The following is a 27,877-nucleotide window of genomic DNA, read 5'->3' on the forward strand; positions in this document are numbered from 1 at the left end:
TCCATCATTAGGCCTTTGTGTCAGTAGCACACTATTGTAACAACTAATTGCCTACCTTATGTTTGTGCCACTAGACAAAATACAGGCCAGCATATCAGGACTCAGGATAAGACCCAGATGCAGACAGTTTGAATCACAGATGTTTATTAACAAAACAGGGGGCAGGCAAACAACAGGTCAAGGGCAGGAAGAGGTCAGTAATCCAGGGCAGAGTCAGTAAGGTACAGAACGGCAGGCAGGCTCAGGGTCAGGACAGGCAGGGGTCAGTAATCCAGGGCAGAGTCAGTAAGGTACAGAACGGCAGGCAGGCTCAGGGTCAGGACAGGCAGAGGTCAGTAATCCAGGGCAGAGTCAGTAAAGTACAGAATAACAGGCAGGCTCAGGGTCAGGACAGGCAGAGGTCAGTAATCCAGGGCAGAGTCAGTAAGGTACAGAACGGCAGGCAGGCTCAGGGTCAGGACAGGCAGCGGTCAGTAATCCAGGGCAGAGTCAGTAAGGTACAGAACGGCAGGCAGGCTCAGGGTCAGGACAGGCAGGGGTCAGTAATCCAGGGCAGAGTCAGTAAGGTACAGAACGGCAGGCAGGCTCAGGGTCAGGACAGGCAGGGGTCAGTAATCCAGGGCAGAGTCAGTAAGGTACAGAACGGCAGGCAGGCTCAGGGTCAGGACAGGCAGAGGTCAGTAATCCAGGGCAGAGTCAGTAAGGTACAGAACGGCAGGCAGGCTCAGGGTCAGGACAGGCAGAGGTCAGTAATCCAGGGCAGAGTCAGTAAGGTACAGAACGGCAGGCAGGCTCAGGGTCAGGACAGGCAGAATGGTCAAAGAACTAGAAAACAAGGACTAGAGAGAACAGGAGTACGGGGGAAAAAACATGGTGTTAGGCTTGACGAGACAAGACGAACTGGCAACAGACAAACAGAAAACACAGGTATAAATGCACAGGGGATAATGGGGAAAATGGGCGACACCTGGAGGGGGGTGAAGACAAGCACAAGACAGGTGAAACAGATCGGGGAATCACAGCATCCCTCTGCAGGGGAGAGTACTATTTATCCTTCACAGTATGCATGAGGTGCTTACTGCTATACTCTGGATGAGGAGAAATTCAATGCCTGGATAATACATCATCCTTTTAGACAGTGTTTTATTGTTGTTGCTTTACCTGGTAACGTTTTTCAGATAATAACAAATTAATAACTGTTTAATAACAATGTTATAGTATTTTGTGACAATGCAGACGTTCATCTATTGAAGTAACATGAGATTGTGTGAGATTATGCAGAGGTTCTCTGGACACGCCCTCTTGGTTTTAATTTTTCGCCGTTTAAATCAAAAACCACTCCCCTTTATGCAAATCCCTCACCTCCGTCAGCGGAAGCTGGCTGTACACTTATTTCCGACTGATATTCCTTTAAAGGCAAATTAAAGCTGTGCTTTGACTGACTGCAGACGTCCCAGAGGATCCAGTCGATGCACCAAAATACCTTCCGAGGGGACGTAAAAACACTATCGCAACAGTTACGAACGAAGGAAAGAGATAACGATAACTGGGTAAGCATAATGCATGTTTTAACAGATTACATTATTATTATTATTATTATTGACCAACTATCGTTACCAAGCATCGCAGGTTACTTGCTGCAGCAAAAGGTTTCGCTTGACGGTTACAGTAGCTATGCGATACGTTATACTTGTGTGACAAGCAGCATCTAAATGTTCCGTGGTAGGCTATAATAAACGCGTTTCCCTATATGTGTTTTACACTGTACTAGAATGAACGAACTGACAACCTCAAGTTTGTTGATAACGTTGAATACACAGCGGGCTTAATTAGATAATAATTTGAAGTGCTCGTTTAGCTGTCTACGATGGATGCTGTTGAAAGTGGCCAGAATAGATTTAAGGTGGAATAACGTTAATTGGCCAGTTGTCAATTACAAATTGTCACGTTAACCTTTTCATATAATACAAAATGTTCATATAACCATTTACATTATAACGTTAATTCTTTCAAAAGCACTCTACAATATATTCCACGAGAGCTAGCTACTATTTTCTACCGTGTCATCCCGTTCAACTACTGTAGTTAGTGTACAGGTGCGCCTGTGAAAAGTAGCCTATATGTTTTGCATTTGTTTTCACAGAATAACATTGTTATGCATTACTAATATAAATATAAATTGACAAGATTTTTTGCCATGTCTTGTCATAACATTCATCAAAAAATGCATTAGATTTGTTTTGTTGCCTCGCATCATTTTGTACCTACTACGAGCGCAGCACAGCCTGGCTAAATAAGTAAAAACCCACGCTCTCTCCTGCAATTGCTTTATTGTGAAATTGCAATCAACACTAGTCTCCAAATTAGCAATATGCATGTGTAAGGTGATTATGACGCAATTTATAATGAAAGTACATTCTTAAATAGCATATTTTATTCTGTCAAATAGGCCAGTTAATTATACAGTAAAAGCAACCAAGTTTGTTTGTTGACCAGTTTTTCAAAATACATTTGTACCTCTAGCTTTTACTCTTCAGCATAGGACAGTACAAATGATACACCTGTAGTATTCTACTTTACAGCAGTACAACTGGAAAGAGTGTAGGAATAGTGGTGGAATATAGTGTGCTAATTGAGAGGTCTAGCTTTTGATACCCTCAGCGACAATGTCACATACCCCACTCTGAGTGTGTTTGAGCTGGGTAAACAAACCAAGCAGCCCACAGTCAGCTCAGCTCTTTACCTGAAAAGTTACCCATCACATACTAGAGAATACCTTCCCCCCATAATAGCCTAGTTGCATCACAGTTAATTCTGAGCATACAGATTAAACTAACAGGTAGGGGCACCTTGCATCATTATCATTATAGAATATCTATCATTATAGAATAGACTATCATTATAGAATATCTATCATTATAGAATATCTATCATTATAGAATAGACTATCATTATAGAATATCTATCATTATAGAATATCTATCATTATAGAATATCTATCATTATAGAATAGACTATCATTATAGAATATCTATCATTATAGAATATCTATCATTATAGAATAGACTATCATTATAGAATATCTATTATTATAGAATATCTATCATTATAGAATATCTATCATTATAGAATATCTATCATTATAGAATAGACTATCATTATAGAATATCTATCATTATAGAATATCTATCATTATAGAATATCTATCATTATAGAATAGACTATCATTATAGAATATCTATCATTATAGAATATCTATCATTATAGAATATCTATCATTATAGAATAGACTATCATTATAGAATATCTATCATTATAGAATAGACTATCATTATAGAATATCTATCATTATAGACTATCATTATAGAATATCTATCATTATAGAATAGACTATCATTATAGAATATCTATCATTATAGAATATCTATCATTATAGAATAGACTATCTAGCCTATAGAGCATATCTATCACTAAACTTCAAGGCAAGGAGAGAACAACAAAATGACATGGATGATTGTTGTTTGGCATTACTCTAACAAGTACTTGACATCTGCTATATTTACTTGCATCGTGTGAGTCTATATTTACTGCAACGTCCAGGTTCATGTCAGGGAAGTGGTGTGTTGTGTGGATCACATTGAAATCAGATGTAAATCGCCCTTTGCTGTTTTGCGTTGAGATGCAAAACAGAAGGGTAGAGAGAGCCTGCGGTAGGTTTTCTCTTCTGCTGATTACCCAAGTGCCTCGAGGGTGGCGATGCACTGGGTACTTCTTTGCTTTCCAGAAAAGTGTGCTAACCTAACCACGATGCTTTGTTTGTCTTTGGCAGGTGCCAAGAAGACCACTACTCCTCTTTTCCAAGAGGACTAGGAGTACGACGTCTTTGGAACCACTGCTGTTGCATGCAGTCGTCTGCAGAGGTTACTGTATGAAGCTTTTAAGGCCTTTTTGGTGAGTCTGTCTGGGTTTTTTATAACTCATTCGTTTTTAGACTGTTCAGGTTAGATACCAGATGTAGATAGACACACACACCCATATACACACATACATATACACACACACATTCACACATACATATACACACATACATATACATACAGTACGTATACACACACACATACACACATACACATACACACATACATACACACATACATATACACACATACATATACACACACACACACATACACACATACATATACACACATACATATACACACATACATATACACACAGTACATATACACACAGTACATATACACACAGTACATATACACACATACATATACACACATACATATACACACATACACACAGTACATATACACACACACACATACACACAGTACATATACACACACATATACACACATACATACATATACACACACATATACACACATACATATACACACATACATATACACACATACATATACATACAGTACATATACACACAGTACATATACACACATATACACATACATATACACACATACATATACACACATACACACAGTACATATACACACATGCATATACACACATACATATACACACATACACACAGTACATATACACACATACATATACACAAACCCATAAACACCCTCTCACACACTCTCCTGACCTGGAACTGTAGTGATGCGGGGTGTGCCGGTCCGGTCTGGTTTCAGCTCGAGCGTCATGAAGTGAAACCTTTACTTCCCATTAATGCTATTGATTTCTAAACACTCCTGCTGACTCAGCAGGCGGTCTCGCACCGCGGCAAAGAGATGGCACGAGCCAGGCAACCACAGACCCTTGTTCTTGATTCGTTGCAGACTTTCTATGTTTCGTCACCACCGCTGAATAAAGCCTCAACGACACATGACAGAAAGGTTACTGTCGGAGCTTCAGCTACTAAAGTGGAAGTGTTCTTCCACAACCCCAGAAGTCATTGGACTGCACTCTCACACAACTTGTTCCTCCAGCATTTTGTGTTCCTCATTGCAGCTTAAAACAGCTGATTAAACCTTTCTGGCTGACTGCTCGATGTGGAGGCATGAGAAATCCTCCTAAATGGGAAATAAGTTTCTTTAAAAACAGTGATACGTTTAGTTTTAGGCTATCTTATCTTGTCTTTGGTTGTATGCTTCTGACAAGGTCTAATTATTTTATTTTAAATTGACAGTGAGTTTAGAAATGGTAGCCCTAATCCTAGGTCTATAGTTAGATCTTTTTGCTTAACTTGTTGTTGTGGGAGATATTGAATATTAGGGCATATAATATCCAATGTAATGTAACAAAATGTGGAAAAAGGGAAGGGGTTGAATACTTTCCGAATGCACTGTAAATCAGGCTAAAATAGTTTGTTGTTTGTCTGTGTTTACTTGTTGATGTCACAGTGATTGCTGATGGAGAGCAGACCTGACTCTGGCCACGCGGACACATTGTCGTAGCTCTAAATCAACATCAGGTGACATGCATGCAGCATGATGCGACTGAGGTTTAATAATAGCCCTGGTTCTAACGTAGAGGTCAGATACACACTGCTCCTGTCCTGTTAGCAAAGTGTCTTCATTTTCCACCTTAGTCTATTATAGTTATCATCCTATACTGAACAAAATTATAAACGCAAGTGTTGGTCCCATGTTTCATGAGCTGAAATTAAAGATCCAAGAAATGTTCCATACGCACAAAAGCTTATTTCTCTCAAATTCTGTGCACAGATTTGTTTACCTCCATTTTAGTGAGCATTTCTCCTTTGCCAAGATAATACATCCACCTGACAGGTGTGGCATATCAAGAAGCTGATTAAACATGATCCTTACACATGTGCACCTTGGGCTGGGGACAATAAAAGGCCACTCTAAAATGTGCAGTTTTGTCACACAACACAATGCCACAGATGTCTCAAGTTTTGAGGGAACGTGCAATTGGCACGCTGACTGCAGGAATGTCCACCAGAGCTGTTGCCAGAGAATTGAATGTTTATTTCTCTACCATAAGCTGTTTTACAGAATTTGGCAGTACGTCCAACCGGCTTCGCAGCGGTAGACCACGTGTATGGCGTTGTGTGGGCGAGCATTTTGCTGATGTTAATGTTGTGAACAGAGAGCCCCATGGTGGCGATGGGGTTATGTTATGGGCAGGCATAAGCAACTGACAACGAACACAATTGCATTTTATCAATGAAAATTTGAATGCACGGAAGTACTGTGACGAGATCCTGAGAAATAGATGTTTTATATAGTGTAGTCTGGGCTCCCGAGGCTGGAGGAATAGATGAACAGGAGAAGAAGGTGAGTGATGGCTGAAAGGGGATGCAGCTGGCTGATTACAGCTGGCTGATTACAGCTGACACACGTGGACATTATTGGACCGGTCATACAATAGAATAGTTGCTGTTGCTTACATTTGAACTGACTTTCTAAACATTTTATAACGGGCACCAGCGGGTTATTTAGATCGGTAAGGTAGTATTGTTTTCATATAGTAGTATCATATGAAATGGTACTACGTTTTTCTAAAATGTTGGTATCATGAGTACAGTATCATGATGTTTTGGTACCGTGATATTACCGTGGTACCGGTATGCCGTGCAACACTACTTAGGATGGCGTCTTGGGCTAGTGGCTGGACGCTCTCTCTCTCTCTCTCTCTCCCTCCACTCACTCTCTTTCTCCCCATCTCTCTCTCTCTCCCTCCACTCACTCTCTTTCTCCCCGTCTCTCTCTCTCTCCCTCCACTCACTCTCTCTCTCCCTCCACTCACTCTCTCTCTCCCTCCACTCACTCTCTCCCTCCACTCACTCTCTCTCTCCCCATCTCTCTCTCCCTCCACTCACTCTCTTTCTCCCCGTCTCTCTCTCCCTCCACTCACTCTCTCTCTCCCCATCTCTCTCTCTCTCCCTCCACTCACTCTCTTTCTCCCCGTCTCTCTCTCTCTCCCTCCACCCACTCTCTTTCTCCCCATCTCTCTCTCTCTCCCTCCATTCACTCTCTTTCTCCCCGTCTCTCTCTCTCTCCCTCCATTCACTCTCTTTCTCCCCGTCTCTCTCTCTCTCTCCCTCCATTCACTCTCTTTCTCCCCATCTCTCTCTCTCTCTCCCTCCATTCACTCTCTTTCTCCCCGTCTCTCTCTCTCTCCCTCCACTCACTCTCTTTCTCCCCGTCTCTCTCTCTCTCCCTCCACTCACTCTCTTTCTCCCCGTCTCTCTCTCTCTCCCTCCACTCACTCTCTTTCTCCCCATCTCTCTCTCTCTCCCTCCACTCACTCTCTTTCTCCCCGTCTCTCTCTCTCTCTCCCTCCACTCACTCTCTTTCTCCCCATCTCTCTCTCTCTCTCTCCCTCCATTCACTCTCTTTCTCCCCGTCTCTCTCTCTCTCCCTCCACTCACTCTCTTTCTCCCCGTCTCTCTCTCTCTCCCTCCACTCACTCTCTTTCTCCCCATCTCTCTCTCTCTCTCCCTCCACTCACTCTCTTTCTCCCCGTCTCTCTCTCTCTCTCCCTCCACTCACTCTCTTTCTCCCCATCTCTCTCTCTCTCTCCCTCCACTCACTCTCTGTCTCCCCATCTCTCTCTCTCTCTCTCTCCACTCACTCTCTTTCTCCCCGTCTCTCTCTCTCTCCCTCCACTCACTCTCTTTCTCCCCGTCTCTCTCTCTCTCGCTCCACTCACTCTCTTTCTCCCCGTCTCTCTCTCTCTCTCCCTCCACTCACTCTCTTTCTCCCCATCTCTCTCTCTCTCTCCCTCCACTCAACCTCTTTCTCCCTGTCTCTCTCTCCCTCCACTCACTCTCTTTCTCCCCATCTCTCTCTCTCTCCCTCGACTCACTCTCTTTCTCCCCATCTCTCTCTCTCTCTCCCTCCACTCACTCTCTTTCTCCCCATCTCTCTCTCTCTCTCCCTCCACTCACTCTCTTTCTCCCCGTCTCTCTCTCTCTCCCTCCACTCAACCTCTTTCTCCCCATCTCTCTCTCTCTCCCTCCACTCACTCTCTTTCTCCCCATCTCTCTCTCTCTCCACTCACTCTCTTTGTCCCCATCTCTCTCTCTCTCCCTCCACTCACTCTCTTTGTCCCCGTCTCTCTCTCTCTCCCTCCACTCACTCTCTTTCTCCCCGTCTCTTTCTCTCTCCCTCCACTCACTCTCTTTGTCCCCGTCTCTTGATTAACTTGTTTTTCCCTCTCCCTGCTCCATGCAGCCTGCTCATAAGGTAGCCAGAGCTGCAGTTACATTACCAATTACATTACCAGTTACATTACCAGTTACATTACCAGTTATATTACCAGTTACATTACCAGTTACATTACCAGTTATATTACCAGTTACATTACCAGTTACATTGCCGCATCACAACACACGCTCCTATGTAGCCTGCCTTGCAGCAGCAGGAGGATTCTGACTCAACTGAATGGGAAAGTCTAAGATGAGAGACTGCACTACGTGTTGTTCCTGTCTGCACTCAACCTTGATTCATGTTGTCTGGTAGTTCTCTGGTAGTCAGGGCTGTGATGTTTGTCAGCTCTTTGACTCTTGTTTCTGTGACTAAAAAGACCTGACTGCTGCATGTGGTTGCCGCGGGCTGAATTGTCTGTCTGAGATGCCGGTCTACCTGTGTACCCACCGTAGTGGACAACAATAGGTCTAGGTCCTCTTCACGCTATGAGTAGATAGGGAGGGCCCTCCAAACAAGGAAGTATCTACAGGGTGCAGTTGGTTTTTATTGTTTCCGCTTCTCAAGGCGCTAGACTTTCATTGCCCCAGATGATTCATGGGTGTGTCTGGTAAGGTGATAACTGAGTATTGTTGATGATCAGTCACTAGGTTGATTCATGGGTGTGTCTGGTAAGGTGATAACTGAGTATTGTTGATGATCAGTCACTAGGTTGATTCATGGGTGTGTCTGGTAAGGTGATAACTGAGTATTGTTGATGATCAGTCACTAGGTTGATTCATGGGTGTGTCTGGTGAGGTGATAACTGAGTATTGTTGATACCTGAGTATTGTTGATGATCAGTCACTAGATTGATTCATGGGTGTGTCTGGTAAGGTGATAACTGAGTATTGTTGATGATCAGTCACTAGATTGATTCATGGGTGTGTCTGGTGAGGTGATAACTGAGTATTGTTGATACCTGAGTATTGTTGATGATCAGTCACTAGGTTGATTCATGGGTGTGTCTGGTGAGGTGATAACTGAGTATTGTTGATGATCAGTCACTAGATTGATTCATGGGTGTGTCTGGTGAGGTGATAACTGAGTATTGTTGATACCTGAGTATTGTTGATGATCAGTCACTAGATTGATTCATGGGTGTGTCTGGTGAGGTGATAACTGAGTATTGTTGATGATCAGTCACTAGGTTGATTCATGGGTGTGTCTGGTGAGGTGATAACTGAGTATTGTTGATGATCAGTCACTAGGTTGATTCATGGGTGTGTCTGGTGAGGTGATAACTGAGTATTGTTGATGATCAGTCACTAGATTGATTCATGGGTGTGTCTGGTGAGGTGATAACTGAGTATTGTTGATGATCAGTCACTAAATTGATTCATGGCTCTGTGTCGTTCTCAGTGGAGACAGACTGCTCAGGTTGTTTTGTATTCTCATGCCCCTCTTGAAATGAGAGATGCTGAAGGTTCCCCTTTCTCCCTCCCTCGACCCCTCTCTCACATAATGTGTCTCCACTCCAACCCAGGTAACTCACTCTGAAGCTTGGGTGACGGGACTTGGCAGCGGTTCAAGAACAACATTAAGGCAGCAGCCAACTAGTGAGTGAGAACATCTCCTCTCAGACAACAAATGCAGTGTGACTGGTTTGGTATGAAAGGTTTCCTTGTAGTGTTTACCTGGGCCAGATCTATTTGGATAGGGATGATATGAGATGCCACCATCTTGACACACAGGTGGGTCATTGTTCATTTAGTGATGATGTAAAATGGAGACTTTTCAAGATAAGCCTAACGTTACTGGTTTTGTTTGTCATTCATTTGAATGTGCAATTGTTAGTGAGATATAATAACCATAATAGTTTTTGTGTTGTGCATTGTCAACTGTCCATGGTTTAGATTAAGAATAGATAGGTGATGATGACATAGCCTAGTTTACACACAGATACCTGAACATAGAAATATAATCTACACTGAGTATACCAAACATAAGGAACACCTTCCTAATATTGAGTTGCATGGAAAGAGCAGGTGTTCTTAATGTTTTGTATACTCATTATAGTTCTAGTGTGATTGTGACGTCTGCCAGGTTTTCAGTTACTGGTCAAGTGAATGTTAGAATGGGCAAAACGAGTGACCTAAGCGACTTTAAGTCACCGGCAGTCCTGTGGGCGAAAACGGCTCGTTGATGAGAGTTCGAAGGAGAATGGCAAGAATCGTGCTAGCAGGTGGGCCACAAGCAGGGAAATGATGGAGCAGTACCTACTGCCCTACAGTACCTACTGCCCTACTGCCCCTACAGTACCTACTGTTCTATAGTACCTACTGCCCTACTGACCTACTGCCCTACAGTACCTACTGCCCTACAGTACCTACTGTCCTATAGTACCTACTGACCTACTGCCCCTACAGTACCAACTGTCCTATAGTACCTACTGCCCTACTGACCTACTGCCCCTACAGTACCTACTGTCCTATAGTACCTACTGCCCTACTGACCTACTGCCCCTACAGTACCTACTGTCCTCTAGTACCTACTGCCCTACTGACCTACTGCCCTACAGTACCTACTGCCCCTACAGTACCTACAGTACCTACTGCCCTACAGTACCTACTGCCCTACAGTACCTACTGCCCCTATAGTACCTACAATACAGACAGTACCTACAGTACCTACTACCCCTATAGTACCTACTGCCCCTACAGTACCTACAGTACCTACTGCCCCTATAGTACCTACTGCCCTACAGTACCTACTGCCCTACTGACCTACTGCACTACAATACCTACTGCCCTATAGTACCTGCTGCCCCTACAGTATATACAGTACTTATTTCCCCTACAGTAACTACCGTACCTACAGTACCTACTGCCGCTACAGTACCTACTGCCCCTACAGTACCTACTGCCCCTACAGTACCTACTACCCCTACAGTAACTACTGCCCCTACAGTACCTACAGTACCTACTGCCCCTACAGTACCTACTGCCCCTACAGTACCTACTACCCCTACAGTAACTACTGCCCCTACCGTACCTACAGTACCTACTACCCCTACAGCACCTACTGCCCCTACAGTACCTACTACCACTACAGTAACTACTGTCCCTACAGTACCTACTGCCCCTACAGTACCTACAGTACCTACTACCCCTACAGTACCTACAGTACCTACTGCCCCTATAGTACCTACTGCCCCTACAGTACCTACAGTACCTACATTACCTACAATACAGACAGTACCTACAGTACCTACAGTACCTACTGCCCCTATAGTACCTACTGCCCCTATAGTACCTACTGCCCCTAAAGTACCTACAGTACCTACTGCCCCTACAGTACCTACAGTACCTACAGTACCTGCTGCCCCAATAGTACCTACAGTACCTACTGCCCCTACAGTACCTTCTGACCCTACAGTACCTACAGTACCTACTGTACCTATAGTACCTACTGCCCCTACAGTACCTACAGTACCTACTGCCCCTACAGTACCTATAGTACCTACTGCCCCTACAGTACCTACAGTACCTACAGTACCTACAGTACCTGCTGCCCCTACAGTACCTACAGTACCTACAGTACCTACTACCCCTACAGTATCTACAGTACCTACAGTACCTACTACCCCTACAGTACCTACAGTACCTACTACCCCTACAGTACCTACAGTACCTACTGCCCCTACAGTACCTACATTACCTACTGCCCCTATAGTACCTACAATACCTACTGCCCCTACAGTACCTACTGCCCCTACAGTACCTACAGTACCTACAGTACCTACTATCCCTACAGTATCTACACTACCTACAGTACCTACAGTACCTACTACCCCTACAGTATCTACAGTACCTACAGTACCTACTACCCCTACAGTACCTACTGCCCCAATAGTACCTACAGTACGTACTGCCCCTACAGTACCTACTGCCCCTACAGTACCTACTGCCCCTACAGTACCTACAGTACCTACTGCCCTACAGTACCTACTGCCCCTACAGTACCTACAGTACCTACTACCCCTACAGTACCTACTGCCCCTACATTACCTACAGTACCTACTGCCCCTACAGTACCTACAGTACCTACTGCCCCTACAGTACCTACAGTACCTACTGCCCCTATAGTACCTACAGTACCTACTGCCCCTACAGTACCTACAGTACCTACTACCCCTACAGTACCTACTGCCCCTACATTACCTACAGTACCTACTGCCCCTACAGTACCTACAGTACCTACTGCCCCTACAGTACCTACAGTACCTACTACCCCATACAGTATCTACAGTACCTACAGTACCTACTGCCCCTACAGTACCTACAGTACCTACTACCCCTACAGTATCTACAGTACCTGCAGTACCTACTACCCCTACAGTACCTACTGCCCCTACAGTACCTACATTACCTACTGCCCCTATAGTACCTACAATACCTACTGCCCCTACAGTACCTACAGTACCTACAGTACCTACTATCCCTACAGTATCTACACTACCTACAGTACCTACAGTACCTACTACCCCTACAGTATCTACAGTACCTACAGTACCTACTACCCCTACAGTACCTACTGCCCCAATAGTACCTACAGTACGTACTGCCCCTACAGTACCTACTGCCCCTACAGTACCTACTGCCCCTACAGTACCTACAGTACCTACTGCCCTACAGTACCTACTGCCCCTACAGTACCTACAGTACCTACTACCCCTACAGTACCTACTGCCCCTACATTACCTACAGTACCTACTGCCCCTACAGTACCTACAGTACCTACTGCCCCTATAGTACCTACAGTACCTACTGCCCCTACAGTACCTACAGTACCTACTACCCCTACAGTACCTACTGCCCCTACATTACCTACAGTACCTACTGCCCCTACAGTACCTACAGTACCTACTGCCCCTACAGTACCTACAGTACCTACTACCCCATACAGTATCTACAGTACCTACAGTACCTACTGCCCCTACAGTACCTACAGTACCTACTACCCCTACAGTATCTACAGTACCTGCAGTACCTACTACCCCTACAGTACCTACAGTATCTACTACCCCTACAGTACCTACTGTCCCTACAGTACCTACATTACCTACTTCCCCTACAGTACCTACTGCCCCTACAGTACCTACTGCCCCTACAGTACCTACAGTACCTACTGCCCCTACAGTACCTACAGTACCTACTACCCCTACAGTACCTACAGTACCTACAGTACCTACTACCCCTACAGTACCTACAGTACCTCCTGCCCCTACAGTACCTACAGTACCTACAGTACCTACAGAACCTACAGTACCTACAGTACCTACTACCCCTACAGTACCTACAGCCCCAATAGTACCTACAGTACCTACTGCCCCTACAGTACCTACTGCCCCTACAGTACCTACTGCCCCTACAGTACCTACTGACCTACTGCCCTACTGACCTACTGCCCCTACATTACCTACAGTACCTACTGCCCCTACAGTACCTACAGTACCTACTGCCCCTACAGTACCTACTGCCCCTACATTACCTACAGTACCTACTGCCCCTACAGTACCTACAGTACCTACTGCCCCTATAGTACCTACAGTACCTACTGCCCCTACAGTACCTACTACCCCTACAGTACCTACTGCCCCTACATTACCTACAGTACCTACTGCCCCTACAGTACCTACAGTACCTACTGCCCCTACAGTACCTACAGTACCTACTACCCCTACAGTATCTACAGTACCTACAGTACCTACTGCCCCTACAGTACCTACAGTACCTACTGCCCCTACAGTACCTACAGTACCTACTACCCCTACAGTATCTACAGTACCTACTACCCCTACAGTATCTACAGTACCTACAGTACCTACTACCCCTACAGTATCTACAGTACCTGCAGTACCTCCAGTACCTACAGTACCTACTACCCCTACAGTACCTACATTACCTACTTCCCCTACAGTACCTACTGCCCCTACAGTACCTACAGTACCTACTGCCCCTACAGTACCTATAGTACCTACTGCCCCTACAGTACCTACAGTACCTACTGCCCCTACCGTACCTACAGTACCTACTGCCCCTACAGTACCTACTGCCCCTACAGTACCTGCTGCCCCAATAGTACCTACAGTACCTACTGCCCCTACAGTACCTACTGCCCCTACAGTACCTGCTTCCCCTACAGTACCTACTGCCCCTACAGTACCTACAGTACCTACTGCCCCTACAGTACCTACTGCCCCTACAGTACCTACAGTACCTACTGCCCCTACAGTACCTACAGTACCTACTGCCCCTACAGTACCTACTGCCCCTACAGTACCTACAGTACCTACAGTACCTGCTGCCCCTACAGTACCTACTGCCCCTACAGTACCTACAGTACCTACTGCCCCTACAGTACCTACTGCCCCTACAGTACCTACTGCCCCTATAGTACCTACTGCCCCTACAGTACCTACTGCCCCTACAGTACCTACTGCCCCTACAGTACCTACAGTACCTGCTGCCCCTATAGTACCTACTGCCCCTACAGTACCTACTGCCCCTATAGTACCTACTGCCCCTACAGTACCTACTGCCCCTACAGTACCTACTGCCCCTATAGTACCTACTGCCCCTATAGTACCTACTGCCCCTACAGTACCTACTGCCCCTACAGTACCTACTGCCACCATAGTACCTACAGTACGTACTGCCCCTACAGTACCTACTGCCCCTACAGTACCTACTGCCCCTATAGTACCTACTGCCCCTACAGTACCTACTGCCCCTACAGTACCTACAGTACCTACTGCCCCTACAGTACCTACTGCCCCTACAGTACCTACAGTACCTACTTCCCCTACAGTACCTACAGTACCTACTGCCCCTACAGTACCTACTGCCCTACAGTACCTATAGTACCTACTGCCCCTACTGCCCCTACAGTACCTACTGCCCCTACTGCCCCTACAGTACCTACAGTACCTACTGCCCCTACAGTACCTACTGCCCCTATAGTACCTACAGTACCTACAGTACCTACTGCTCCTACAGTACCTACTGCCCCTACAGTACCTATAGTACCTACTGCCCCTACAGTACCTACAGTACCTACTGCCCCTACTGCCCCTACAGTGCCTACAGTACCTACAGTACCTACTGCCCCTACAGTACCTACAGTACCTACTGCCCCTACAGTACCTACAGTACCTACAGTACCTACCTCCCCTACAGTATCTACAGTACCTACAGTACCTACTGCCCCTATAGTACCTACAGTACCTACTTCCCCTACAGTACCTACAGTACCTACAGTACCTACTGCCCCTACAGTACCTACAGTACCTACTGCCCCTACAGTACCTACAGTACCTACAGTACCTACTACCCCTACAGTACCTACAGTACCTACTGCCCCTACAGTACCTACAGTACCTACTGCCCCTACAGTACCTACTGCCCCTACAGTACCTACAGTACCTACTGCCCCTACAGTACCTACAGTACCTACTGCCCCTACAGTACCTACTGCCCCTACAGTACCTACAGTACCTACAGTACCTGCTTCCCCTACAGTACCTACTGCCCCTACAGTACCTACAGTACCTACTGCCCCTACAGTACCTACTGCCCCTACAGTACCTACTGCCCCTATAGTACCTACTGCCCCTACAGTACCTACTGCCCCTACAGTACCTACTGCCCCTACAGTACCTACAGTACCTGCTGCCCCTATAGTACCTACTGCCCCTACAGTACCTACTGCCCCTATAGTACCTACTGCCCCTACAGTACCTACTGCCCCTACAGTACCTACTGCCCCTACAGTACCTACTGCCCCTATAGTACCTACTGCCCCTACAGTACCTACTGCCCCTACAGTACCTACTGCCCCTATAGTACCTACAGTACCTACTGCCCCTACAGTACCTACTGCCCCTACAGTACCTACTGCCCCTATAGTACCTACTGCCCCTACAGTACCTACTGCCCCTACAGTACCTACAGTACCTACTGCCCCTACAGTACCTACTGCCCCTACAGTACCTACAGTACCTACTTCCCCTACAGTACCTACAGTACCTACTGCCCCTACAGTACCTACTGCCCTACAGTACCTATAGTACCTACTGCCCCTACTGCCCCTACTGCCCCTACAGTACCTACTGCCCCTATAGTACCTACAGTACCTACAGTACCTACTGCCCCTACAGTACCTACTGCCCCTACAGTACCTATAGTACCTACTGCCCCTACAGTACCTACAGTACCTACTGCCCCTACTGCCCCTACAGTGCCTACAGTACCTACAGTACCTACAGTACCTACTGCCCCTACAGTACCTACAGTACCTACTGCCCCTACAGTACCTACAGTACCTACTGCCCCTACAGTACCTACAGTACCTACAGTACCTACATTACCTACCTCCCCTACAGTATCTACAGTACCTACTGTCCCTATAGTACCTACAGTACCTACTGCCCCTACAGTACCTACATTACCTACCTCCCCTACAGTACCTACAGTACCTACAGTACCTACTGCCCCTACAGTACCTACATTACCTACCTCCCCTACAGTACCTACAGTACCTACAGTACCTACTGCCCCTACAGTCCCTACATTACCTACCTCCCCTACAGTACCTACAGTACCTACAGTACCTACTGCCCCTACAGTACCTACAGTACCTACATTACCTACTCCCCCTACAGTACCTACAGTACCTACTGCCCCTACAGTACCTACAGTACCTACTGCCCCTACAGTACCTACATTACCTACTCCCCCTACAGTACCTACAGTACCTACTGCCCCTACAGTACCTACAGTACCTACAGTACCTGCTGCCCCTACAGTACCTACAGTACCTGCTGCCCCTACAGTACCTACTATCCCTACAGTACCTACTGCCCCTACAGTACTATGGCCTTTAACACCGTCAGTCAGTGTTTGTCTGTCTGCTCGTTGTGCTGTGTGTGTCCAGTGTGGAGCATGCCAGGAACGCTGGGATTAAACAGAGCGGAGGGTATTTGCATAGGAAAATAAAGGGTTATCTGTAGCTAAAGTTCCTTGAGTTGATGTCACCACCAGGCTCTGGGAAAACCAATTAAGGCACCATACTGAATAGCCAGGATGAGATGGGGGAAGTTAGCCTACATTGAATGGTGCATGCAATAACACCACTTTAGTGTTCATCTGTAGTCACTCTATGTATCTATTATATGTTGGTTTATGGCAGGCTTCGTGAGACTACCGCAGGGCTGTTGCATTTGTTGTTGTAAATAGTAGCCTATTCTATTCTACAAATAGACTGCAGTTGATTCTTGCGTCCGTGTGTGAGTACTGTACGTGTGTGTGTGGCAGTTAGGTCAATCCAACGCTAAACTAGAGATTTCACTTTGGCCTCATGAGAAGTGCTGGTGTATATATCAGGAGCTCCCAGATCAGACTATGGGGTGGCTGTTCACACACTCTGTCCAGACTAGTGTGTCCTCCCAGAGGTGGGACCAAGTCATTGTTTTACAAGTCACAAGTATCAAATCAAAGTATAGTACCTACCTCTGCACTACCACACCCAAGTAAGTCTCAGCACTCAAGTCCCAAGTCAAGTCCCAAGTCAAGGCAGGCAAGTCCGAGTCAAGTCTCAAGTCAAGACCGACAAGTATCAAGTCAAGTCTCAAGTCCTAAACTTTGAGTTTCGAGTCCTAAACAAGTCATAATGTGCTCTTCGCCAAATGTAATACCATTTCATATTTTTAACAAGAGTAATAGTTAGTATATTACATTTACGCAAATCATGAATGCTTTTAAAAATATATTTATTACTTTCCAAATAAACGTTATATTTCCATGGAAATACATGGGTAGCCATAAGAAACAACAAACTGCCTAGCCAGTTGTAGCAGTGATCACGTTCCCGCACTGACTGACTGTGTGGAGGCTCATTGATTTAACGTTAAGTTAGCCAACATACTACACTGGCAAAGTTATGAATGATATAGCTGTTGGCTATATTAGCCACAACTTACCGTTCTTTGTGCAGCTTCAAATGTCGAACAAAGTTGGAAGTTGTTGCACCTCCGTCTGTAATTTTCTCCCTGCATGTTTTGCAAGTTGCAATCCGTTTTTTGTTGATACAGTGTCGTCTTTATATCCGAAAATAATCTTTCCAAGGGCTCCATCTGAATTCACCCGCCGACGTTCCTCTGCACTGCCACGCGCAACTTTTTCTCAGCTGGCACAATTTGATTGGCTGCTGCCCGATTCAAACTGTAATCTGTTAACCTGTCTAGGAAACGTGGGACGCTTGCGTCCCACCCTAGTCAACAGCCAGTGGAATCGCGTAGCGCGAAATACAAATACCTCATAAATGCTATAACTTAAATTTCTCAAACATATGACTATTTTACACCATTTTATAGATACACCTCTCCTGAATCGAACCACGCTGTCCGATTTCAAAAAGGCTTTACAGCAAAAGCAAAACATTAGATTATGTTAGGAGAGTACCCTGCCAAAAATAATCACACTGCCATTTTCAAAGCAACTAGCATGCATCACAAATACCCAAAACACAGCTAAATGCAGCACTAACCTTTGACAATCTTCATCAGATGACACTCCTAGGACATCATGTTACACAATACATGCATTTTTTGTTCGATAAAGTTCATATTTATATATAAAAACAGCATTTTACATCGGCGCGTGACGTTCAGAAAATATTTTCCCTCAAATGCTTCCGGTGAATCAGCGCTACAATTTACAAAATTACTATTCGAAAACATTGTTAAAATGTAATATTGTCATTCAAAGAATTATAGATTAACATCTCGTGAATGCAACCGCATTGCCAGATTTAAAAATAACTTTACTGGGAAATCACACTTTGCAATAAACGAGGTGCTATGCTGAGAAAAATAGGCTAGGCGATACAGGTTAGCTCCATCTTGGAACCATCTAAAATCAAATATACTATTGTAAATATTCCCTTACCTTTGATTATCTTCATCAGAAGGCACTTCCAGGAATCCCAGGTCCACAACAAATGTAGTTTTGTTCGAAAAAGTTAATAATTTGTGTTCCAATAGCTCCTTCTTGTTAGCGCGTTCCGAAGGCTATTCATAATGTACTGAAGCGTGCGGGACTTGTCGTCACGAATGTGCAAAAAAAATATATTTACGTTCGTTCAAACATGTAAAACGTTGTATAACATAAATCTTTAGGGCCTTTTTCAATCAGAGCTTCAATAATATTCAAGGCGGACGATTGCATTGTCTTACTAAATGTTTCGGAACGAGAGGGTACCCACGGGCGCCCGCGTCATAGTAGTAATGGCCCTTCCCCTATGACCAACTTTCCAGGCCTCTCGTTCGGTCAGTTTTTACCGGAGAAGACTCAAACCACTTTGTAAAGACTGTTGACATCTAAATGAATCCTAACTCACGGTGTGTTTCATAGGCAAAGTGTTGAAGGTGATTCCACAAATCAGATTTCCACTTCCTGCATAGAATCTTCTCAGGTTTTGGCCTGCCATATGAGTTCTGTTATACTCACAGACACCATTCAAACAGTTTTCGAAACTTTAGAGTGTTTTCTATCCAAATCTACTAATTATATGCATATTCTAGTTACTGGGCAGGAGTAGTAACCAGATTAAATCGGGTACGTTTTTTATCCAGCCTGCAAATACTGCCCCCTAGCCCCAACAGGTTTTAAATGAAGAGTTGATGCACTGCACACTTTTTTAATAGCATCATTTTTAATATTTGGGCTTGGGGAGGGTATCAAGTCAAGTCGAGTCGAAAGGCTCAAGTCCAAGTTAAGTCACGAGTCATTGGTGTTAATGTCAAAGTCGAGTTGCGAGTCATCATATTTGTGACTCGAGTCTGACTCAAGTCCAAGTCATGTGACTCGAGTCCACACCTCTGCTAACTCCTAGTGTTGTTTTTAGCCTCCATTTGTTTCTGCCTTGTCACTTTTGAACATGGTTGTTATGTTGTTGTTAGGGGAAGACGGCTGCATCACCGAGCCTGGCGGGCCTGCTTGTTTTTAAGAGAGGGTTTGCATGTTCACGTTTCAGTGCAATCGATCACTCTGCGTGTACCGTGTGTGTAACTCCAGGGTCAGGGCTGTCAGCTAGACACAGCCTAAAGTGTACTGTGTGTATAACTCCAGGATCAGGGCTGTCAGCTAGACAGAGCCTAAAGTGTACTGTGTGTATAACTCCAGGATCAGGGCTGTCAGCTAGACAGGGCCTAAAGTGTACTGTGTGTATAACTCCAGGGTCAGGGCTGTCAGCTAGACAGAGCCTAAAGTGTACTGTGTGTATAACTCCAGGATCAGGGCTGTCAGCTAGACAGGGCCTAAAGTGTACTGTGTGTATAACTCCAGGGTCAGGGCTGTCAGCTAGACAGGGCCTAAAGTGTACTGTGTGTATAACTCCAGGGTCAGGGCTGTCAGCTAGACAGGGCCTAAAGTGTACTGTGTGTATAACTCCAGGGTCAGGGCTGTCAGCTAGACAGAGCCTAAAGTGTACTGTGTGTATAACTCCAGGGTCAGGGCTGTCAGCTAGACAGAGCCTAAAGTGTACTGTGTGTATAACTCCAGGATCAGGGCTGTCAGCTAGACAGGGCCTAAAGTGTACTGTGTGTATAACTCCAGGGTCAGGGCTGTCAGCTAGACAGGGCCTAAAGTGTACTGTGTGTATAACTCCAGGGTCAGGGCTGTCAGCTAGACAGAGCCTAAAGTGTACTGTGTGTATAACTCCAGGGTCAGGGCTGTCAGCTAGACAGGGCCTAAAGTGTACTGTGTGTATAACTCCAGGGTCAGGGCTGTCAGCTAGACAGAGCCTAAAGTGTACTGTGTGTATAACTCCAGGGTCAGGGCTGTCAGCTAGACAGAGCCTAAAGTGTACTGTGTGTATATCTCCAGGATCAGGGCTGTCAGCTAGACAGAGCCTAAAGTGTACTGTGTGTATAACTCCAGGGTCAGGGCTGTCAGCTAGACAGGGCCTAAAGTGTACTGTGTGTATAACTCCAGGGTCAGGGCTGTCAGCTAGACAGGGCCTAAAGTGTACTGTGTGTATAACTCCAGGGTCAGGGCTGTCATCTAGACAGAGCCTAAAGTGTACTGTGTGTATAACTCCAGGGTCAGGGCTGTCAGCTAGACAGGGCCTAAAGTGTACTGTGTGTATAACTCCAGGGTCAGGGCTGTCATCTAGACAGAGCCTAAAGTGTACTGTGTGTATAACTCCAGGGTCAGGGCTGTCATCTAGACAGGGCCTAAAGTGTACTGTGTGTATAACTCCAGGATCTGGGCTGTCAGCTAGACAGAGCCTAAAGTGTACTGTGTGTATAACTCCAGGATCAGGGCTGTCAGCTAGACAGGGCCTAAAGTGTACTGTGTGTATAACTCCAGGGTCAGGGCTGTCAGCTAGACAGAGCCTAAAGTGTACTGTGTGTATAACTCCAGGATCAGGGCTGTCAGCTAGACAGGGCCTAAAGTGTACTGTGTGTATAACTCCAGGGTCAGGGCTGTCAGCTAGACAGAGCCTAAAGTGTACTGTGTGTATAACTCCAGGATCAGGGCTGTCAGCTAGACAGGGCCTAAAGTGTACTGTGTGTATAACTCCAGGATCAGGGCTGTCAGCTAGACAGGGCCTAAAGTGTACTGTGTGTATAACTCCAGGGTCAGGGCTGTCAGCTAGACAGAGCCTAAAGTGTACTGTGTGTATAACTCCAGGGTCAGGGCTGTCAGCTAGACAGAGCCTAAAGTGTACTGTGTGTATAACTCCAGGATCAGGGCTGTCAGCTAGACAGAGCCTAAAGTGTACTGTGTGTATAACTCCAGGGTCAGGGCTGTCAGCTAGACAGAGCCTAAAGTGTACTGTGTGTATAACTCCAGGATCAGGGCTGTCAGCTAGACAGGGCCTAAAGTGTACTGTGTGTATAACTCCAGGGTCAGGGCTGTCAGCTAGACAGGGCCTTCCTCCCTGTTTTCTTTCCTAACTGAAGTACTGTGGTGTAGGAGTTTTTCTAGGTGGAGTCCATTGTTTGATGTGGGCTGAGTTATTTTAGTAGTTACAGTCTATTGTGGTCTTAATCAAGATCACCAACATCGCGCCACTGAGAGGGATCTATGAAAGGGATTTTGTTGGATGTTTTCCCGCTTGTTATTTCTTTGGTCTTTGAATATCACTCTCATTTCGCTCCAGGGCCTTTCCTTCAGTAGTGATCCAGGGCCTTTCCTTCAGTAGTGATCCAGGGCCTTTCCTTCAGTAGTGATCCAGGGCCTTTCCTTCAGTAGTGATCCAGGGCCTTTCCTTCAGTAGTGATCCAGGGCCTTTCCTTCAGTAGTGATCCAGGGCCTTTCCTTCAGTAGTGATCCAGGGCCTTTCCTTCAGTAGTGATCCAGGGCCTTTCCTTCAGTAGTGATCCAGGGCCTTTCCTTCAGTAGTGATCCAGGGCCTTTCCTTCAGTAGTGATCCAGGGCCTTTCCTTCAGTAGTGATCCAGGGCCTTTCCTTCAGTAGTGATCCAGGGCCTTTCCTTCAGTAGTGATCCAGGGCCTTTCCTTCAGTAGTGATCCAGGGCCTTTCCTTCAGTAGTGATCCAGGGCCTTTCCTTCAGTAGTGATCCAGGGCCTTTCCTTCAGTAGTGATTCCATCTCTTTGCTGTGGTTGATCACAGCAACTTAGGCACACACCACTAAGGGATCGAAGAGCCTGACGATGCCTACATTTCCCTTTTCCTTTGATTCATTTGTTAATGATTTATTTGTGCATGACAAGTTGTAGGCCAACTTTACAAGACTTGTGTTTATGACTTATTCTGTTTCGTTTTGGGGGAAACAGAATAAGGCGAGAGGGTGATTTATGAACCGTTTTCATGAGGGCCTCAACGAGCTTCCCTGACCAACACCCCAGGGAGGCATTGCAGAGATATACTGTATGTTATTTTTACCAGAATTCATGAAAAAGCAACTCCCAAGAATGGACCTCTGAGAAATATAGCTGCGGTCCTTTCTTGGGTGTAGCAGTCTTCTGCCCTAATGTTTAAAAGCCTTCTATTAGCCTGTCCATTTACTCAGACAAGCACTCCATTCTCACAGAGACCTTTGATAGGATCGGCATAGCTGCATAAATTACCAACACCACTTGAGAACCTGCTTCATTTTCTTGTCTTACACTTGAACTGGTCTCCTATATTTTCAGCTTTAAGAATATGGATTGTTATTGGTACAGTTGGTCCCACAGCTCTCTGTGAGCTAAATCCACCATTATAAATCACAAGGCAGGGTTGTTGTTGACGCGGTCGGACCTAAAGCTGGTAAAACTGCAGACTTACTGATTCACATAGCACATTGTGACTGCTTTAATTCCTCCCCACCCCTGTGTGTGTGGGGGGGTGGTGCGTGTGTATGTGTATGGCCGTGTGTGTATGGCCGTGTGTGTGTGGCCGTGGGTCTGTGCGTGTGCGTGTGAGAGAGAGAGAGAGAGAGAGAGGTAGACAGAGAGAGGTAGAGAGGTAGAGAGAGAGAGAGAGAGAGAGAGAGAGAGAGAGAGAGAGAGAGAGAGTGTGTGTGTGTTCCGGTGAGTGGGATGGGGATTTGTCATACTCCCTGTTAACGTTGGCACACGTGGACGCCCTCTGTCCCAGCCTCACGGGCCCTACCCACTCTCCCACTGCAGCAACACTGCTGCAGCAGTGCTACACACAAACGCACACATACACACACACACACAACCTGATCCACTTTGTTTACAGTCCTACTGTATTATCAGGCTACCGTGGGGGAGTGAGTCTCAACAAATCCATCTGCTGCCACTTCCCTAAGCAAATCTGCATCTTGTCTGAGCTGGAGATGAAATGAATACTGTAATGAGTACACACAGTAGGCTACACGTCACCATGGTGTTCTCAGAGTTGATGAGATGCCTAGCCATCAAGGGAGGGAATGGGACTAAGAAATACAATAACTAGTCTATGACTATGAAACAAAAAAACGAGCATCCTAAATTGGTTTTAATTACATGATGTAAAAAAATACATATTATCAGAACTTTTCCCTGACCTTGAGAGATGTGGTATACTGTGACCTGACCTTGAGAGATGTGGTATACTGTGACCTGACCTTGAGAGATGTGGTATACTGTGATCTGACCTTGAGAGATGTGGTATACTGTGACCTGACCTTGAGAGATGTGGTATGCTGTGATCTGACCTTGAGAGATGTGGTATACTGTGACCTGACCTTGAGAGATGTGGTATACTGTGACCTGACCTTGAGAGATGTGGTATACTGTGATCTGACCTTGAGAGATGTGGTAGACTGTGACCTGACCTTGAGAGATGTGGTATACTGTGACCTGACCTTGAGAGATGTGGTATACTGTAATCTGACCTTGAGAGATGTGGTATGCTGTTACCTGACCTTGAGAGATGTGGTATACTGTGATCTGACCTTGAGAGATGTGGTATACTGTGATCTGACCTTGAGAGATGTGGCATGCTGTGACCTGACCTTGAGAGATGTGGTATGCTGTGACCTGACCTAGAGGGATGTGGTATGCTGTGACCTGACCTAGAGAGATGTGGTATACTGTGACCTGACCTTGAGAGATGTGGCATGCTGTGACCTGACCTTGAGAGATGTGGTATGCTGTGATCTGACCTAGAGAGATGTGGCATGCTGTGACCTGACCTTGAGAGATGTGGTATGCTGTGATCTGACCTAGAGAGATGTGGCATGCTGTGACCTGACCTTGAGAGATGTAGTATGCTGTGACCTGACCTAGAGAGATGTGGCATGCTGTGACCTGACCTTGAGAGATGTGGTATGCTGTGACCTGACCTTGAGATATGTGGCATGCTGTGACCTGACCTTGAGAGATGTGGTATGCTGTGACCTGACCTTGAGAGATGTGGTATGCTGTGACCTGACCTTGAGATATGTGGCATGCTGTGACCTGACCTAGAGAGATGTGGTATGCGGGTCAGGGAGTTGTAAATGGCTCTGTGATCAGAAGGTTACAGCAGCTCACCCCCCTAAGCCGACCATCTAACCTCGGTAGTTTAGCAAATATCAATAATTTCTATGGACTGTCAGTGAGTCACCAAGCTTAAAAATGGCCGCCAGGCAACACGGTCCAATAATTCAGATGGCTCATGGCTTGGAGGTGGCTCATCAAAGACACCATCATAGATGAATTGATCAATGGGTATACAGCCTGGCTGTCCTCATCAAAGCCATTGAAATGCATGCGAGTACAAGGACATATACATGGCCAATCCTGAATTAGGCGTCACTAGTCCGCCCAGCCCAGCTCTCCCTGGGTGTGTTGTGGTTTGTGGTTATTTGTGCCCCTGTCCTCCCCCAGCCTGCCTGCCTGGTTGGTTAGCTGGCCTCCTGACTCCTCAGTATGCCCAGTGTAATCCATATCTGGGCCTCTATTTGGGTCAGTCAAGTAGTAACACACATTCACGTATACACACACACACACACACACACACCCACACACACACACACACACACACACACACACACACACACACACACACACACACACACACACACACACACACACACACACACACACACGCGCACACACACATGTATACAAACACACACACGTATACAAACACACACGTATAGGCTACATACTTACAAGTACAAACAACTTCTAGAGGTGCCATGATAATGAGTGTCTAAGGATAAATGGTATCCTATCTTGTTCTATAGACATTATCATCACACTGATCATAATTCCCCCCGAGAGAACATGAAATAACAACTTCTGTTTTATAGCTGCATATGAGAACAAATGTTTATCCCTAGAGTTGAGTAACATAGGCAGTTGTAGTACAGTGAGGGAAAAAAGTATTTGATCCCCTGCTGATTTTGTACGTTTGCCCACTCACAAAGAAATGATCAGTCTATAATTTTAATGGTAGGTTTATTTGAACAGTGAGAGACAGAATAACAACAAAATAATCCAGAAAAACGCATGTCAAAAATGTTATAAATTGATTTGCATTTTAATGACTGTATTTGAACTTGTATGAATGCTGGTGTTGGGTGACTTGACATTAAAGGCTGTCTCTCCCAGTGTTCTAGAACTGAAGGTACTTCCCTGGGCCCATTCTGTCACTCAAAACTTTGAGCTTGACCAAATATCAAGTATGGTCCTAATTTATACTGAACAAAAAGATAAACTCAACATGTAAAGTGTTGGTCCCATGTTTCATGAGGTGATATAAAAGATCACAGAAATGTTCCATACACACAAAAAGCTTATTTTTTTAAATGTTGTTTAAATCCCTGGTAGTGAGCATTTCTCCTTTGCCAAGATAATCCATCCACCTGACAGGTGTGGCATATCAAAAAGCTGATTAAAAAGCATGATCATTACACAGGTGCACCTTGTGCTGGGTACAATAAAATGCCACTTTAAAATGTGCAGTTTTGTCACACAACACAATTCCACAAATGTCTCACGTTTTGAGGGAGCGTGCAATTGGAATGCTGACTACAGGAATGTCCACCAGAGCTGTTGCCAAAGAATTGAATGTTATTTTCTCTACCATAAGCCACCTCCAATGTCGTTTTTGCAGTACGTCCAACAGGCCTCACAACTGCAGACCACGTGAAATTATTGCATGATGTGTTTATATTTTTGTTCAGTGTAGTTTTGTTTTGGCCTTTTGAACTCACTAGGCCTAGGCTACATAACCTTGCCATATTTCAGTCCACAGAGAACAGCATGTAGGGTCCAGTACCATGTGACTGTGTTATGTAACCGTCCTGCGGTAGGCAGGCTGAGAGGGAGGGCAGGTAATAACAGGGTCTTGCTTTTTACTCACACAGACGACACACTGAGTCTGATCCTGTTCTGCTCTGTCCTTCAGAATGTTTCTGCTGAGGCCTTTTGTTTGCTTTTCTCTCTCAATACCATTCAGTGGAGAAGAGACTAGACTGTGGAGATCATCATTCTGCCTGGCAACAGCATTATTGAAAAGGACTAATAGCCTATTCCTCAGGTGCTGAAAAGATGAATGTCTCTTCTTTACGACTATAGTATAATATAGGCACTAGTGGAAATGCTACAGTGGTTGAATGTTACAGTGAAAAAGTATAACATTACTGCATTGTCTTAACTTTGTTGAGCAGGTGATCTACTGTACATGGGTATGGCTCAGATAGCCTAACGTTTTTAAGAACGTTGACCCAGTAACTGAAAGGTTTCTGGTTTGAATCCCTGAACTGACTAGGTGAAGAATCTGTCGATCAAATCAAATCAAATGTATTTATATAGCCCTTCTTACATCAGCTGATATCTCAAAGTGCTGTACAGAAACCCAGCCTAAAACCCCAAACAGCAAGTAATGCAGGTGTAGAAGCACGGTGGCCAGGAAAAACTCCCTAGAAAGGCCAAAACCTAGGAAGAAACCTAGAGAGGAACCAGGCTATGAGGGGTGGCCAGTCCTCTTCTGGCTGTGCCGGGTGGAGATTATAACAGAACATGGCCAAGATGTTCAAATGTTCATAAATGACCAGCATGGTCAAATAATAATAATCACAGTAGTTGTCGAGGGTGCAACAAGTCAGCACTTCAAGAGTAAATGTCAGTTGGCTTTTCATAGCCGATCATTGAGAGTATTACTACCGCTCCTGCTGTCTCTAGAGAGTTGAAAACAGCAGGTCTGGGACAGGTAGCACGTCC

The 27,877-nt window shown here is 45.4% G+C and overlaps 1 protein-coding gene across 3 annotated transcripts in view; it reads left to right on the forward strand.

The window, feature by feature from the left end:
- The first annotated feature begins 1,407 nt into the window (after positions 1-1,407).
- Positions 1,408-27,877, forward strand: part of slc45a4a (solute carrier family 45 member 4a) — an 83,172-nt gene continuing 56,702 nt past the window's right edge. For 2 of the 3 annotated variants that reach the window (XR_001324748.3, XM_014178587.3), the window contains exons 1-2: positions 1,408-1,550; positions 3,830-3,951. The gene's annotated coding sequence lies outside the window, so the exon portion shown is untranslated. Of the gene's footprint in view, positions 1,551-3,829; positions 3,952-5,390; positions 5,462-27,877 lie in introns of all 3 variants that reach the window. The other variant, XM_014178588.3, reaches the window with a different exon arrangement.

This window comes from Salmo salar, chromosome 27 (genome assembly GCF_965601325.2).
Source record: "Salmo salar chromosome 27, fSalSal1, whole genome shotgun sequence".
Taxonomy (NCBI): domain Eukaryota; kingdom Metazoa; phylum Chordata; class Actinopteri; order Salmoniformes; family Salmonidae; genus Salmo; species Salmo salar.